This window comes from Amblyomma mixtum, chromosome 7, assembly GCF_055824585.1.
Source record: "Amblyomma mixtum isolate Tamu chromosome 7, ASM5582458v1, whole genome shotgun sequence".
NCBI lineage: Eukaryota > Metazoa > Arthropoda > Arachnida > Ixodida > Ixodidae > Amblyomma > Amblyomma mixtum.
In genome coordinates this window covers 23,455,303-23,470,608 of record NC_143018.1, presented here as the reverse complement: position 1 = coordinate 23,470,608, position 15,306 = coordinate 23,455,303, and the positions used below count along the sequence as shown (strand labels likewise).

The window sequence follows — 15,306 nt, the reverse complement described above, 5'->3', positions numbered from 1 at the left end:
GACGGACGGTAGAATAAGTTACTATTAATGCGTCACTCTGATGCAAAGTGTTGCGCGTGCCCAGTATTTTTACGCTGCTTTAGGAGTCGCAGCTGTTCCCAAGGGCAAGCAGAGGATACAAAGGAATGTGGGAGAGGTGGCAGTTAGACAGTTTTAAAGCGGGGGGACCCTGGTGTGCTGGTGGATTTCTTGAAATCAGCGCTACGATTTTTTAAAACAATTTATATCCAGTCATTCATTTTGACCTTCCCGTCTCCAAAAACTCATGTTGGAATCGACGTCCAGAAAACCAGCGGTATACTGAGAACGTGTAAGATTTGAGCGGGCATCTACCGTACTTCGTTAGAAACACCTCTCGGTGAGCATTCGCCATTTGCAGACGGAGTGATATGCGTAGACGCAAAGTTTCGGTAGCTGTGCTCTGCTGGCTCCAAGAATAGGAGAGCTATAGGCAACGGCGGTCTTGCTCGCGATAACGAGATAACCTGCTTGTCCTCTACATGACGCCATTGTTGCGCGTGAAAGCCCGCTTTTTTTCCCCGCCAAGGCAATGGCAGCCGCCCTGACTGCCTGTGAAAGCTTCGTCGGTCGCCTGAATTTTGGAAGTTTTCGTTCCCTAGTGGTTGTGTAGTATAGTTATAGGTTAGATGCTCGGATGCTTGTGACCCTGCAGTGGCCAGCTCTGACGTCACCTGGCTTACCGCGTGCATCTGCGTGCCTGCTCTGGTGGCTGCATGTGGCGCCCCCTGCGTTTCGCAGGAAGCGCGAAAGCTGCCTGCACGCAACGACAGATGTCGCTAGAGTCATGTCGCGCGCATATAACTTCCGGTTGGACAGCACGAGTTCGCGCGCATAGCTTCACAATTTTTGAGTTCGAGCTAACTTCATTAAAGGGAAACTGTATAGCTTTTAGAAATCGGCAAGCTTAATGGGGTCGGATGTGTGAAACTTGCAGGTAAAGCTGCGAACTCCTTTTGGGCTCGCATTAGAAATGGTGACGTCATAGTCCACTGAAATGGAGACGACCTTCAAGCTTCTCCGCAGCGCACTGTACCAAGTGGGGGGGGGGGGGGGGGGGGGGGGGGTGCATGATGATGGCGTCGACAGTTCCGGTATATTTCCAATGCATAAGCGTTTGCTTTGAAGAATATTTAAGGTTATTGCGTACAAAGAATGTATGCATGATAACAAGTGTATATACGAGGGGGTACCCAAAAGAAACCGGACTTATTTTTGTTTGAACTTATTTGTTCACATTTTAATCACAGACCTTGAATCTCCTTCAAAGTATTCCCCACTTGCAATGATACGCTTGTCGAATCTTTCATTCCATTTTTCAAAACATTGTTTAAATTCATCTTTTGTGATGCTTGGCAGTGCCTCCGTCGTTTTTTCTTCACCTCAGCAACATCAGCGAAACGCTTTCCATTCGCCTATTTTTTCATTCTAGGAAACAAAGAAAGTAGCACGGGGCAAGGTCGGGAGAGTATGAGGGTTGAGGAATAGGGGTCATGCCATTTTTGGTCCAAAATTGTCGTAGAGACAGGGCTGTGTGAGCAGGGGCATTGCCATGATGGAAAAGCCATTCACCCGACCGCCACAAATCTGGCCGCTTCCACCGCACACTGTTGCCCAATCTTTTCAAAACATCCAAGTAGAAAGCCTGGCTAACTGTCTGACCCTGCGGAACAAATTCTCAATGGACGACTCCTCTCACGTCGAAGAAAAACAAATCAGCATTGTTTTGAGGTTTGGTTTCACCTGACGAGCTTTCTTGAGGCGAGGTGAATTTGAAGTTTTCCACTGGCATGATTGCTGCTTTGATTCAGGATTCGATTCAGGAACACTTCAGTTGTCCCCATAGCATCGTCCTTGTACGTCTTTCTTAATATTTCAAAAGTTTCCATTCAACTTTTTCCGAGCAAAAATCAAAATTTCACCGGCGCACGCTGTTCACGAAAATCAGCCATTGCAAAAACGACATTCACACAAAACAGTCGTCACTCTAAAACTCTGCCTAAACTAGTCTGACCTCCTTCAACGACGGTACTCGGCTTACTGACTCTGTAATGTTCGTTCTATGCGCTCCTAGTGGCAAAACGCGGTACCACAGAAGCTTTGCCGACCAAAAAATTTAGTCCGGTTTCTTTTGGGTACCCCCTCGTATTAGCTATGTATGTTGTGATTTTAATATTTTGAAATTATTTATGTGAGAAGTATTCTCTCCACCTGCTGCATTTTGCAATTTATCATTGTGTTGGACTCGACACTAGCCTTGGCTATGGGTCCAGTACCATTGTACATAGTTTGCTTGTATTCATTTCTGTTTTCAAAAAAAAAAAAAAAATCTACGCCACCGAAGGGAAAGTCCATCGATTTCTGTTTGGCAGCATCCAACCAGGCTACCACAGGGTGTGGTTGACGGCAACGACAATTTGGAATATTACTTTCCGCGACGTAACACCGAGCTCCTCCGTATTCCTCCGCTGCTCTGAGAAGCCTAAAATTTAAGTTTCGATTATGCCACTTTTTATACGGTAGTGCAAAAACACTTGGCATACATTACCTGCAGCCTGTATAGATCTGAATCCTTGAATATCGCGGAATTCTCAGAAAGTGATGCAGTTTCCTTTTAAAAGGGAACGCCGTTGCGTTGAGTGAGCATCTTTTATTATTACAGCATTATTACAGGCAAAGTTTTGATCTGTAGTACTATTCCATTTAGGTTGCAGTACCGACAGGAAAATTAAGTTGGCTATGAGAGTGGCCATGCGGACGCGATGGTATGACACTTTGAGGCCCGGCGCCTATTGCCGACAATTGATGCTTCGCACATATGCCTTCATCTTTTGTTCGCAGCCTCTCGCAGCGCCTTTTGAGTCACATAAGGCCGGCGGTATACGAGTAGTCGATGTCGCGAGTTTAGACCTTAGTGTTGATCCCTATCCGTTTATTGTTTTGACAATGCTTTTTTTATGGAACAATTTCCAATTGAGCGCTCTCGTCAATAGATAGGCACAAATGACCCAAAATGACTCGGATATCGCGCTTAAGCGATACAGCCAACACGGAACATGTATAGAACGGCTGAGAGACGAAGAGTGCATTTTCAACTAATTTTATCGCATATCTTGGCCGTTCTGACTGAGGGCTTAAAGTCTGGCTCCATCGCAGGGGGGTCTGTAGTGATTTGAGCACAGATGGAGAGGGTAATATAGGGAGAGAGAGAGAGAGAAAGAAAGCAGCTGGCAGCCTGTTTTACGCGCAGTTTTATAAAAAGGTGAGAAATAAATTGAAGGCTTTTTTTTTTGCTCAGCTTATAACAATTTTATACAAAGTGCATAGGGAAATCATCAGTTTATGGCACAAACCTTAAACAAGCGATCTCCACGCTCTGCGAGTGTGCTCGATAATATCTGAAGTAAAACATTTTGCAAAAACGCTTGCAAAAAAAAACAAGATCGCTGTGTGCAGATCGATTTGCCAATACCCAAAGGCAATGGCAATGAGTACCTTCGATGTTGTCTAAGCGCGATAAGTTCGGCGCGATATCCGAACCATGAAGCACTAAATAGCCCCCGCTTCAGCCTTGATCCAAAATGCTGATTGGTGTTTGGTTAATGAGCGTCAAAGAAGAAAAAAATTAGATTAAAAAATACTGGCCGTCGTTATGGAAATCTGCATTCCCTTGATAAAATAGTCAAATGAATACCTTAAGGACTAAAAAATGCCATCAGACTTGGACCGTTTCTATAGCGGCGCCTAAAGAACTGTGATAATCGAAATCAAGCGCCACAGCATGTTTCTATCAAGCGAATCACGGTCTCTGACCAAGTCTGATGATGGATCTACGTTTCGGACCCGAGTACGGTTTTTTTTTTCACTCAACAAGGAATGCGTGAATAAGTGAGCAGAGTGAAGAATGAATCAGTGCCAGGTTCCGAAACGTAGATCCATCACCAGCCTTGGGCAATGTCTATGAGTGACCTCCTCCCATTCCTGACAAGACGGACTATCTTCGAAGCCTACATTGTTTTAAAATGCACCTACGTGCGCCTAAGCGTAAAAAAAAAGCAGCAAGAAACAGCGAATCCCGAAAGCCTAGAAGCGGGACAGGTATTTCTGGAAACACCGTGAAAAATCAAACTCCAGCTGTGGGCCCCACGGCCAATGTTTCGACGGCGGTATGCGTTCCGACTACGGCATGCAGTAAAACGTTCGAGCTGGGAAACAGCGGCCTTAAAATCGCGGATAATAGAAGGGTGCAGTCGACCGGCACTTATTCGGCAGTAGCACCAGCGGCAGTAGCGGCAGTGCGGCAGTAGCACCAGCAAGGGAACACTTACTTGTTTCGACCTTCAGGAGCGATATTACAAGTTCGACGATCACGATGCCACGGTCCATCGTGCGAAAGCGCTGCATTGTCTAGAGGCCAACAGGAAAGGTTGCCGTCGAACAACACTCTGCGTCTCTTATTTGTACCGCCACTTTTAAGCATGCCGATTCAAGCGCACGTTGAGTGGGCGGAGCAATCGACCTGGGAGGCGACCGCAGTTGCACCTCCCACTTTGCCTGTTACCCCCGCCCTCTTACCGCCTCCGCTCGCTCGTTGTCCCTCCCCCATTCTTCTTGTTATGCAACGCTCCAACGGAAGCGTGCACTTGTGTTGCCTCGGGAGGCAGTGAAGCTCCGCCCGCATTCAGCCTCCGCGCGTAGAATTCCTCCACGACTAAAAAGTAGTTCGCTGCTCAAATGTTTCTTGTTAAGTAAACAAGAAGCTTATCAGAAGAAAAAAATCATAAGCTCTAGGATTTTGACACGTGGATTGTTTCATATAGTCAAGCATTAAAAAGTTGATTTCGTTAACAGTTCCGATTGGTCAGCGGAGCAATACAGGACGCCGCTGACCACGGCCCAGTGTTAGCAACTGCTGTTTTTTTAGTTTGGTTTATTGGGGTTTAACGTCCCGAAGCGACTCAGGCTATGAGAGACGCCGTAGTGAAAGGCTCCGGAAATTTCGACCACCTGGGGTTCTTTAACGTGCACTGACATCGCACAGTACACGGGCCTCTAGGGCTGTTTTTTTTTTTTCAAGTTATATCCTACTATAGTGCCTCACAACACTCTAAAACCATGCTGTGTCGGAAGCAAAGTGTTTCGCGGTTATTGTGACGTGACTGTCAATTTCTGCGTGAACAAGCACTGAGCTAGGCCTTAACATCAACATGAAAAAGACAAAAGTAATGTTCAACAGTCTCGCAAGATGTTGTTGATGATGATGATGGATTTTTATGGCGTAAAGGCATCTCTGGTCAAAGAGTGCCATGGCACAAGTATATTTTGGTCTTCTCAAGGGGGGCTCGAAGACCCATTTCCCAGGAATTTCCCCCTAAAGAAGCCGAGCCCCAGGCAGGGGAGCGCTCGCACTCATTGTATCACCGCTGGGTGCCCGGCGGCACTGGGGAACTCTCTCGCAAGAGGACAGCAGTTCACAATTGGTAGCGAGGTTCTGGAAGTGGTAAGAGAATATGTGTACGTAGGGCATGTAGTGGCTGCCGATCCGGATCATGAGAGGGAAATAACTAGAAGAATAAGAATGGGGTGGAGCGCATATGGCAGGCTCTCTCAGATCATGAATGGCAGTTTACCAATATCCCTCAAGAGAAAAGTATATAACAGATGTATCCTACCGGTACTCACCTACCGAGCAGAAAAGTGGAGGCTAACGAAAAGGGTTCAGCTTAAAGGACAACTCAGCGAGCTATGGAAAGAAAAATGGTAGCTGTACCATTAAGCGACCGGAATCGGGCAAAGTAGGCGAGAGAAAAAACGCGGATTAATGACATCCTAGTTGAAATCAAGAGGAAGAAATGGGCTTGTGCAGGGCGCGTAATGCGAAGGCAAGATAACCGCTGGTCCTTAAAGGGACTCTGAAAGGGGTTCTCATTAATATTGCGGTATGGCTGGGGTGTTAAAGGACGCCGCTTCACAACTATCTTCGAGCAAGAATTTTTTTATGCGTTTTGTGGAAGCTGAGTTATCTGTAGTGAAATTTTGAATTTCCGCGTTTTCGCGCCATTCTCTCAACTCTCGTCAGTTTTGCATACTTAAAGGTGCACTGAAGAGGAATCTGAACTCGTCTTTTTGCCGCGGGAACTCAATCTGCACGTTCCGAGCATTCTTAGAAACTTCGATTTATTGCCCTGTGTGGCTGATTTTCCTACTTAAATCGAATTAACGTCCGGCTCCCGCCTTTTTTTTTGAATTCTCCCTCGTACGGTGGGCGGAGTCGACCAACGCGTGGAGTGCCTTTCAGCCAGTTCCGCGGCGGCTTGCCGCTCTGCCATCGGCGGAGTAATACGTAGTAGTCCGTAGAAGCACATAGTGCGCGCGTATTTTTATTTCTGCGGGCTTATTTTGCGGATATATTATCTGCGAATGAAACTATTTATTCACGGAAACCTAAAAAACAAAATAAAGCGAAAGCAAAGCCTCCACGGAGCTGACTGCAAGGCACTCCACGCGTTGGTCGACTCCGCCCACCGTACGACGGAGAATTCAAAAAGAAAGGCGGGAGCCGGACGTTAATTCGATTTAATTAGGAAAATCAGCCACAGAGGGCAATAAATCGAAGTTTCTAAGAATGCTCAGAGCGTGTAGATCGAGTTCCCGCGGCAAAAAGACGAGTTGAGATTCCTCTTCAGTGCACCTTTAAATCTCGGCGCTCCTCCGCCGGCCCCACCCACGCGGCCCCTGAGCCCACTGCCGACGCGAGCGGGAGTTCCCCGTGGGGGCGGAGCTTCCGGCCGCGGCCATGGCAGCTGCGTGGCGTCGGAAAGAGTTGCCGTGGCGAACCAATGATATCCCCTCCGCTGCTGACGTAACGTGCGCTGCATGACGCGTTGCGCGCGGATTTGGGTGAAAGCCCGACACCGCTGGGTCCCCCGAGGCGTAGAAGAGCGAATTTTTAAAAATGGCATTGTAAATGATCGGCTCGCCATTGAGGTCTTGTACGCGGTATGAACGCTCGATGGCCTGCACTCTACAAAATGCAAGCGTGTTATAGCCAACCCCAAACTCCCTTTTCAGGTACCCTTTGAGGGCAGCGAAGTGTATTCGAAGAGATAGAAGACAAGCGTAGCAGGGGGCGCCAGAAGGCTAGGTGGGCGAATGAGATTAACAAGTTTGCGGGGATACGGTGGCTGCAGCTATCAAAGGACTGGGTTAATTGGAGAGTCATGGGAGAGGCCTTTGCCCTATCCCGTTCCCATCTGCTGAGCTACGCGGTAGCCCGATGCCTCAACATTAAGGAATAAGTGTAGGTTCACTCCTTGTGGGAAGTCGTCTGCGCAACCTTTCGCTTATGCTTGCAGAGGAGTTGAATCTGTGCTAAACTGAGCAACATGCACCCACAAATGAAAGCTGAAGCTTAATTGGCGACTGCGCCCGTGGCAACGCACATGATCAGTCTTGTGTGTTTGCTATTGCCGCATTCGCTTTCAATGCGGCTGCCACGCATGAGTGTGCGGCGGTTGTAACCCTGTTGCCGCAGGCTTGCAACGAGCGCTTATATAGTGCGAGAATAGTGTTGGCGGGCACCTGAGCATCTGATCGTGCTGTGTTTAAATCATTTCGCTCCGCCGCAGCTGCATCCACGACTACAACCATACGCCACCGGTAGGATTACAATCTGTGACCTCGGAATTTCGTGTATGGTGCTCGTCGCTGCTTTGGTCGGCGGCAGCGCAAACATGGGACCCCAGCCTGAAGTATGTTGCGCAGTATGTCCAGTTCAAGATCACCATGTGTGCATCGAAAAGCTTTTCAGTGGTCACTCGATCTAACGTACACCCCACAAGCTAAACTGAAATTGATCCAAATCTTTGCAGATTTATCTCAGAAATAACGTGGTGCAAGCTCGAGTTGAGGGATGGCAGTAAGAAAAAGAGAATGGTAGAGTAGTGATGGTGTTACAAACGTAATTTGTCATGTACAGGTTGATAAATCAGTTAACAAAGAATACTAATATCTTCTAAGAGCAATAACGCCTGTATTAGCAGAAAAGATGCATTACTGCTGGTAGATGAGAGTTTGCACGAGTGATCATTACCAACCTTCATATGTGTTACTTCGCAGTTAACACGCAGCTTTATTAGGAAACGCGTACGTATGGGGTTAGAATTCAAGATCGTGCTCCATTCACTTCTTACTCTATAACTTTACTATCTTTGGACTCCCAAGGTAATTATAATCTAAGATCCTGAAGAAGATTTCATTTTTGCTTGGGCTCATTTTTATTTTCTTTTATTTAGAAATATTGCCAATACAGATAAAGACCATTACAGGAAGGGCCCAACTTTTTCAGAGCTCATCAAAGAAAGTATATAACATATAGCAGTGCAGAAAAACGTGGACAGAGGTAGCGCAGTTAATATAAATAATAATAACGGGTTACTAATAATGCGGGGGTGGATCCAAGAAATGTATAAAAACAAAGCGTGATGAATGATACACTTGAAAGCAACACTTGTAATGGTTTAAGAGAGGGCACTGGATGAGTCCAAACAGTGTTTGTAATTCACAGTGTAGAGCACGTATGGGAGCTTTCTATGACTAACAAAGGTTCCGAAGATGAGCTATTTACAACGTATGGTAGGATATGCAATTCCTAATTGCTAAGTGAAAAACTGAATGTCTAAAACAATCTGTTTTGAATCGATATACTTCCAGTGATTGTTAATGTTTATGTCGCGTTACTCTTGTTTCTGATTTTTAAATATATATGGAACTATCTATGTTTACTATGTTATGCATTATGTGACAAAGTATTTTGCTGTCATGCGAGCCTGGCGCTGTTTCGTAACGTGCGCATTCCAGTTTTGTTTATTAGCTTTGTGAGAAGGTGTGTTAGATTCTATGTACTTTTACAGGTAATTGCTAAAATTTTCTGCGAAATGCCTCTTGTTTTTCTATTAGTTCATGTGTAAACGGGAACCAGCCATTACTGGCCCATTCGATTGAGGGTTCGACAAAAGTATTATGGCAAAGCAATTTAATGTCTGGTGGCACGTCTTGAAGGCGTCTCTTCAGAAAAAAAAAACGTTTTAAGTCCTGATGACGTAATGACCTACAAGTAAGAGTCCTCTTTAAGATTAGTTAATACTCGTATAATTAAACCAAGCTGCTTATGCTGTGTCACTGCTGGAAGCTGGTTATTCACTGTCTATGAAAAGTCGGATAGGTTGTTTTCTAGTAATTGGTAACAAGGCTGATTTTTCAGCCTTAATCTCATTTGTCATTTTGCGCACCACCACACAGATATCGATTTTAATGCATTGTGAAGTGTTACATGATCATCACCTGAATTAATGGCATGGTACGGTATACAACCATTCAAAAAAGTCTGACATTAACATGAACGCTAGCAGGTAAATCGTTAATGATGATTGTAAACAAAACTGAAGCTATAATGTTCCCAAGATGTACACCAAGCGTGACTTCAGTCATTGCGGATTTTAATGGTTATGTCCTAGAAACTGCGCTGGATTATTAAGTAGCTTTTGATGGAGCTAATTAATGGCATTCGCGTGGTGTCGATTATATTTTCAAATTAGTTTGTTATATGTGACACACAATCGAGTGCTATGAGAAGTCTAGCAAAAAGGAGGTGTAGTTGCTTTTGAGGGTCGACGTTTAGTGAAACGTCATGTATTATTTTGACTGCTTCAGTGACTACAAATAATGTTTTTGCAGAATTGGTGCTGAACCAGTAATATAATTTGTTGCACTTCGAGGAAAGTTGTGTGTGTTCAGTATTATGTGCTCCAGCACTTCACCTGCGGCGCTTGTTAGTGAAATGTGCTTGAAGGGAAGATGAATATAAATATTTGGTAAAAAAGGCATAAGTATTTCGTGACATGTTCTGCATATCTTGTTACAAAATTTGTTTGATATACTGTCTACTCATGGTTCCTTTTTATTATCCAGTTTTATTTCTTTATTTATTTTATTTATACGAAATACCTACAGCGCCCCCCCCCCCCCCCCGATGCATTGTTGTAGGGGGGAAACATCATAAAAGCAGCAGACGAAATACAGTAATTAAGGCAAATGCAGAAATATACTGAGAAAACCTAAGGACTATATGGGGAAAAATGATAAGAACGTTACAGAAAGAAAAACACGCCCGCGACAGACGCGGAGAAAATGACATTCAAAATACAGCACTGTTTTAGCAACACAAAACTAGAACACAATGCACCAGGATAAGAGCTATTGCTACATTGATATCATCAGTGATACTAACAGTCATTTTAACTTAATGCAATCATATTAACAAGTGGTTTTGCAAAGCGTTGTAAGAAGATGTAGTAGGGGAAACAGCAATTTGTGCAAGCAGACTGTTCCAATCATGTATTGTTCGTGGGAAAAAAACTGTATTTGAATGTGCTAATTCGGGAATTCCACTCGCGTAGAAGAAATGTAACTTGGCTCATGTATGTATTTCTCTTTTGGAATACAATTTTTTCCTTCATTAACATTATAAAAGAAAGAGAGCCTCAAATATTTTCTCCTTTTTTCAAGTAACGGCCACCCCAACTTGTCGCGGAAACCAGAGGAGCGTTTTTCGAATTACAACCGCCAGAGACAAACCTAGCAGCCCTATCTTGGACACGCTCCAGGTCCTCAATATTCTATTTTGTATGCGGGTCCCAAGCGATACAAGCGTATTCAAGTGCGGGACGTACGTTGGACATGGCTAACGTCTCCTTAAATAGAATTGGCGCATCCCTAAAGTTCCGTCGAAGGAAGTTTAATGTACGGCTGGCTTTAGCCTTAATATAATAGAAGGCGGAACTAGTGGCAACAGCAAACGCAACAGTTCTTATTGCCCAATGTAATTTTCATAGGTACGATCTATAGTCACATTGGCTGTCATCCCTCTCATTTCTTGCTGATGTTCTTCGCCATTTACCTCCGCCAGAGTAGAAAGTGCAGGACTGACTAAACATGCTGCGTGTCCGCCATTAAAAACATTGCTGTGAAGAACACTTGTGAATCTAGTGTCCGCTGCTAACTTGTGCACTGGAAGACACTCTCAGCGTGAAAAATAGAGCGGCTAAATTGGCCGTCACGCCGTTAATATATAAGGTTGAAAACGCGTGTCTGGCCGATATGCTGTCTCTTGCTGAAGAAATATATGTGCTGCTGTCTTAGAGCTTGTGTTGGGGCTTTTCTTTTTTAATGTATCGTTTTGGACTGTTATACATTTAGATTCAGCTAACATTACAGTAATAGTAAGTACAGTACATTATAGTAATAGTTTTAGATGCCTTCGCTAAAACGACATTTTCTTCCACAGGTGCCGTTACTGCCATCGAAGGAGTGGCCTGGAAAAGCCGAAGTACACAAACCATCGAGGGTTCATGATCAAAGTGGTGACTTCGGATATTGTACCATCCCATAACATGGACACTTTGCCGTCAAATTTCTGGCTGTTTTAAGTGGACGGAACATTCCTTTACTACCGCACGCAAGGACTAGTGCACCTAAGGGGGGAGTACACATTACTCTTGTTTGGAGACCATATTTTCTTCCTCAACGGAAATTTCTTGTCCACACTGATAAGGCCACAAATCATTATTCAGGTTGACATGCGTAAATGCGTATCTTTTTTTCCTAAAAATGAAAGTGTCGACAGTGTAGAGATCTCCTCACTCACTTGAAAAAATAAACACTGTACAACAATAAAGCACACATCCTACTTCCTTGCACAGCCACGTATCCAGATGTGTGCAATTCGCTGTGAATGAAAACTGATCTTATCTGCGGTAGTCTTGTCGCAGAAAGATGGCTATGGGATTGACGCTGCTAGGCCCAACATGGAGAGCCCATCTGAGCGAATGTGTGTTCTCAAACTCAGAAGAGCAACGACCCAATGTTGCGAACTGCTCCATAGCTCCTCTGCTGCAACGACATAGGCGGCTCACGACGAAGGATGTCGGCTTTACTACTCTCGTATCCCTTCAATATCGACATGGGACCGTGATTGGTTCAATGAGGGCAACCCAAATTTTGTCTCGCTAAGACGCTCCAAACAGGTGTCAGGTAGTTATCGAGGGGTTGGCGCAGCCCGGGAGGAACTGCCCAGCAGGAACCCGCAGAGGCCCAAGGCATTAGAAAAAATACCTGGGGGGGTGGGGGGAGGCTATTAAGCTCTGCGTTAAGGGTATGACTGATTGCGTTAATAGGTCTGTTGAGAGGCTTGGGGTCCTCTTTGCGTATTACTTCGCCGACAAGGACACTGATCTATCTTTCGTCATCACATAATTCTTTATTACTTACCCTACCTAAATCAACTCTTTTCATGTCTTTTGGTTGGCGTTTTTGTAATCAAAGCGCACCCTTTCATACTTTCTGCTTCAAATCCTTCACACATCATTTCACAGTTGTACTCGCCACTGTCGTCACCACGCATATAGATGGGGAATTCAGCCCCGAGAACCACAGTATTGTCGCCAACGCCTTCACATTCTACGTAGCACTGCCGTCAACGCGCACATCACACTGCTGTTCCATGTCCATGTCGCCGTCGCCGCTGTCGACAGGTTTCTTCTCCCCCCAGCGCCTTGAGCATTGCATTATGGTCCGTGAATTGACAGCTGAAGTACGTCATGTTACTAATGGTGCCTAAACTCAGATCGCCATACACAGTGGGCTTCCATTTAACGAACGTGTCTCGGTGGCTAGTTAGCGTGCTTGACTCGATATTCAAGGGCCACGGGTTCCGTTTCCATTGTATGCCTTCCCTTTCGCATTGGTTATGCCTGCATGCCGATATATGCAGAATTAAACATTCTCTAGTTTACATTCATGTATCAAGGGTAGCCCTCACGCCACTGTTCCAAGCATATATTCATATGCATACAGTCAATAATCATCATCACGACATTCCCTCTGTGGTGACGGCAGAAATATTGGACATTGCAGGACCTATCACTCACCATGAACACCACTCCCCGACAATCACAGTCAGCACAGACTCACAAGCAGCTTTGCGGGCCTTCGTTCGCAGTCAACTCCCTCTCAGCACACTGAACATAGTTGCCTATGGACAGCGCCGTCAGCCACATCGGTCCGACTCGACTGGAGCCCAGGTCATTATTCCCCTGGGGGCAACGCCCGAGTCAACTCTGCGCCCTCCATCTCCAGGTGCACACATGCTTTCCAGTCTTGGCCAGAACCACACTTACCGGTGATGGACAAGGCTGAACGCTATAAAGAGCGAGGAGCCTGCCTTAAAGCCCTCCGCATAACCGGACTAAAACTACCTAGGGCGCCCAACTTTCTCCCTCGAAAGCACGCGGCGCTGCTCAGACAAGCCCAAACGAATTCACTGCCCAATGGATTCACCTTACACAGAACACAACAGGGCACCAATACATCACACTGCCAAGTGTGTGGTTCCAGAGCCACATTTGCCCACATATATTGCAACTGCCCAGGAGCAAACACCAGGCAGCGTTGCTCACTATCGAGTAATTACCCAAGCAGCACAGCTAAACAGCCCAGTACTGAAAGTATATTGGCACAGGCCGGTGCTGTATATGACCAGAGTAAAACCATTCATTGCCAATATTGGGCCATTTATCTGTGCTGCTCGGGAATTAACATACATATGTGGGAGGCCTAGATTGCCCTCCTCGGCAAAACGACCTCTTCATGCAGCACTTAATTGTTCACCATCTTGGGCGAGCAACTTGAACTTCCTCTCTCCCATGAACACGGACCTGGACGTGGGTAGTTTAAATAAATGTATCTCTCTCTCTCACTTATACCACTACTGGCGCAGTGTTGCAGCCGTTAGGCGATGCACCACTGCCCCGACATTTGGCGGTTTCAAACAAACCCACCGGTGGGGCTCCTGAGACCCTGACTGCTCTTCCCGAGCCCCCGCAAAGCTCATGCGCAGTGCCATGGTGGCCAGAGCATTGAATTTAATTGTATTAATTTTAATTACCACCTGACACGGAGGGTGGGTTGCTCGCAACCAGGTGGCCAGATTGCCACTTTCAGCCTCATTACAAGACCAACCTGGCTTTCTTTAGAAGAACTGCAGATTGGGATAGTTGGTGTAGATTCATAGAGATGGTTCAACAGCGCAAACACACACCGACCAAGAAGGAGACAAGACACACACATTTCAGCGCTGTGTGTGTGTGTGTCTTGTCTCCTTCTTGGTATGTGTGTGTTTGCGCTGTTGAACCATCACTCGCTTCCTTGACACGCCGACGCCCCGTTCTCCGCTGTACTGGACCCTTAACACTCTGCCTTTAAAGGCAGGTAACTCACGCCCATTAATCGGGCCCGTGTTCGTGCAATACAGGCAAGCCATGTCTGATCTGCTAATCGCTCCCGTGTTGGAGCGATGTGGGCAGTCCACCTTAAAATTTTTTGCATATCCTTCGTTAGCGAAATGTGGGCTGCGCATGCCTGACCTTCGACAGGCCTTGTGTGGGCAGCCTATGTGTTGTGCCTAGTATATCCGAAGCTTTGGACGAGCCCACACGTTCTACGGTGTATTCAAATCGGGGAGTATAGTTACTCTCACGTGGGTCGTGACCTCTCCTGTATTCATTAAAGTCTCTCTCCTCCTTACGTGCGTTGCGGTTATCGTGGCTAATTTACGGGACTGCGAGAGGAAATAAAAGTTCTAGTTTTTTTGCGGAAGTAAAGTCGAAATTATTAATCATATGTATTTATAGCAATCGCTTAGACACATACGTAATGCAGCTTAGCCAACGAAACGAAACCCTACACAATCGGGAGCAGGATGCCGGCTTCTTGAGCGCCGCTACTGCCGATGTTGTACCGACTGCCTCATTGCTTCGGCAGCCGCATTTGAGCTTGCCCTGTTTTTAACCCCATGGAACCCACGTTTACGCTCATTGCGCCATCACGAAGTCAGCGACCCACCTGTGCTGGCTAGATAGGAGCATACCAGCCTCTCTGAGCAATACTAGTATTGAAATTCGATTGCTGCCCCAACTTTAAACACTGAAGCGAGACTCGTCATGGAGGGCTCGCTAATTCTGGTATTGCATGCGGAACGGTCAATCTGCGCCAAGTTCGCGCAGCGAGTGATACAAGCCGGGTTGCGGCTGTGTCGCGCCCGTCAGCAGGTTCGGCAGGAACTCGCGTCGATCCAGCAAAAAATTCTGTAGCTGCGTACGCAAGCCACACGATTTATAATTTCGCGAGTAAACACGCAAAAATAAATGAGAACTAGCCCAACGGCAACGTAGA

The 15,306-nt window shown here is 46.0% G+C and overlaps 2 protein-coding genes and 1 long non-coding RNA gene across 4 annotated transcripts in view; 2 read left to right on the top strand and 1 right to left on the bottom strand.

Annotated features, from left to right (window-relative positions):
- LOC149335276 (uncharacterized) overlaps window positions 1–15,306 on the top strand; it is a 91,447-nt gene that overhangs the window by 334 nt on the left and 75,807 nt on the right. The gene's annotated exons all lie outside the window — the stretch shown is intronic.
- The window catches only part of LOC149335278 (uncharacterized), a 50,324-nt gene that overhangs the window by 33,483 nt on the left and 1,535 nt on the right, over window positions 1–15,306 (bottom strand). The window lies entirely within an intron of this gene.
- Window positions 6,941–11,703, top strand: LOC149335279 (uncharacterized). Its single transcript, XR_016284030.1, has 2 exons — window positions 6,941–7,769; window positions 11,363–11,703. It is a non-coding gene; the product is annotated as an uncharacterized LOC149335279 (long non-coding RNA).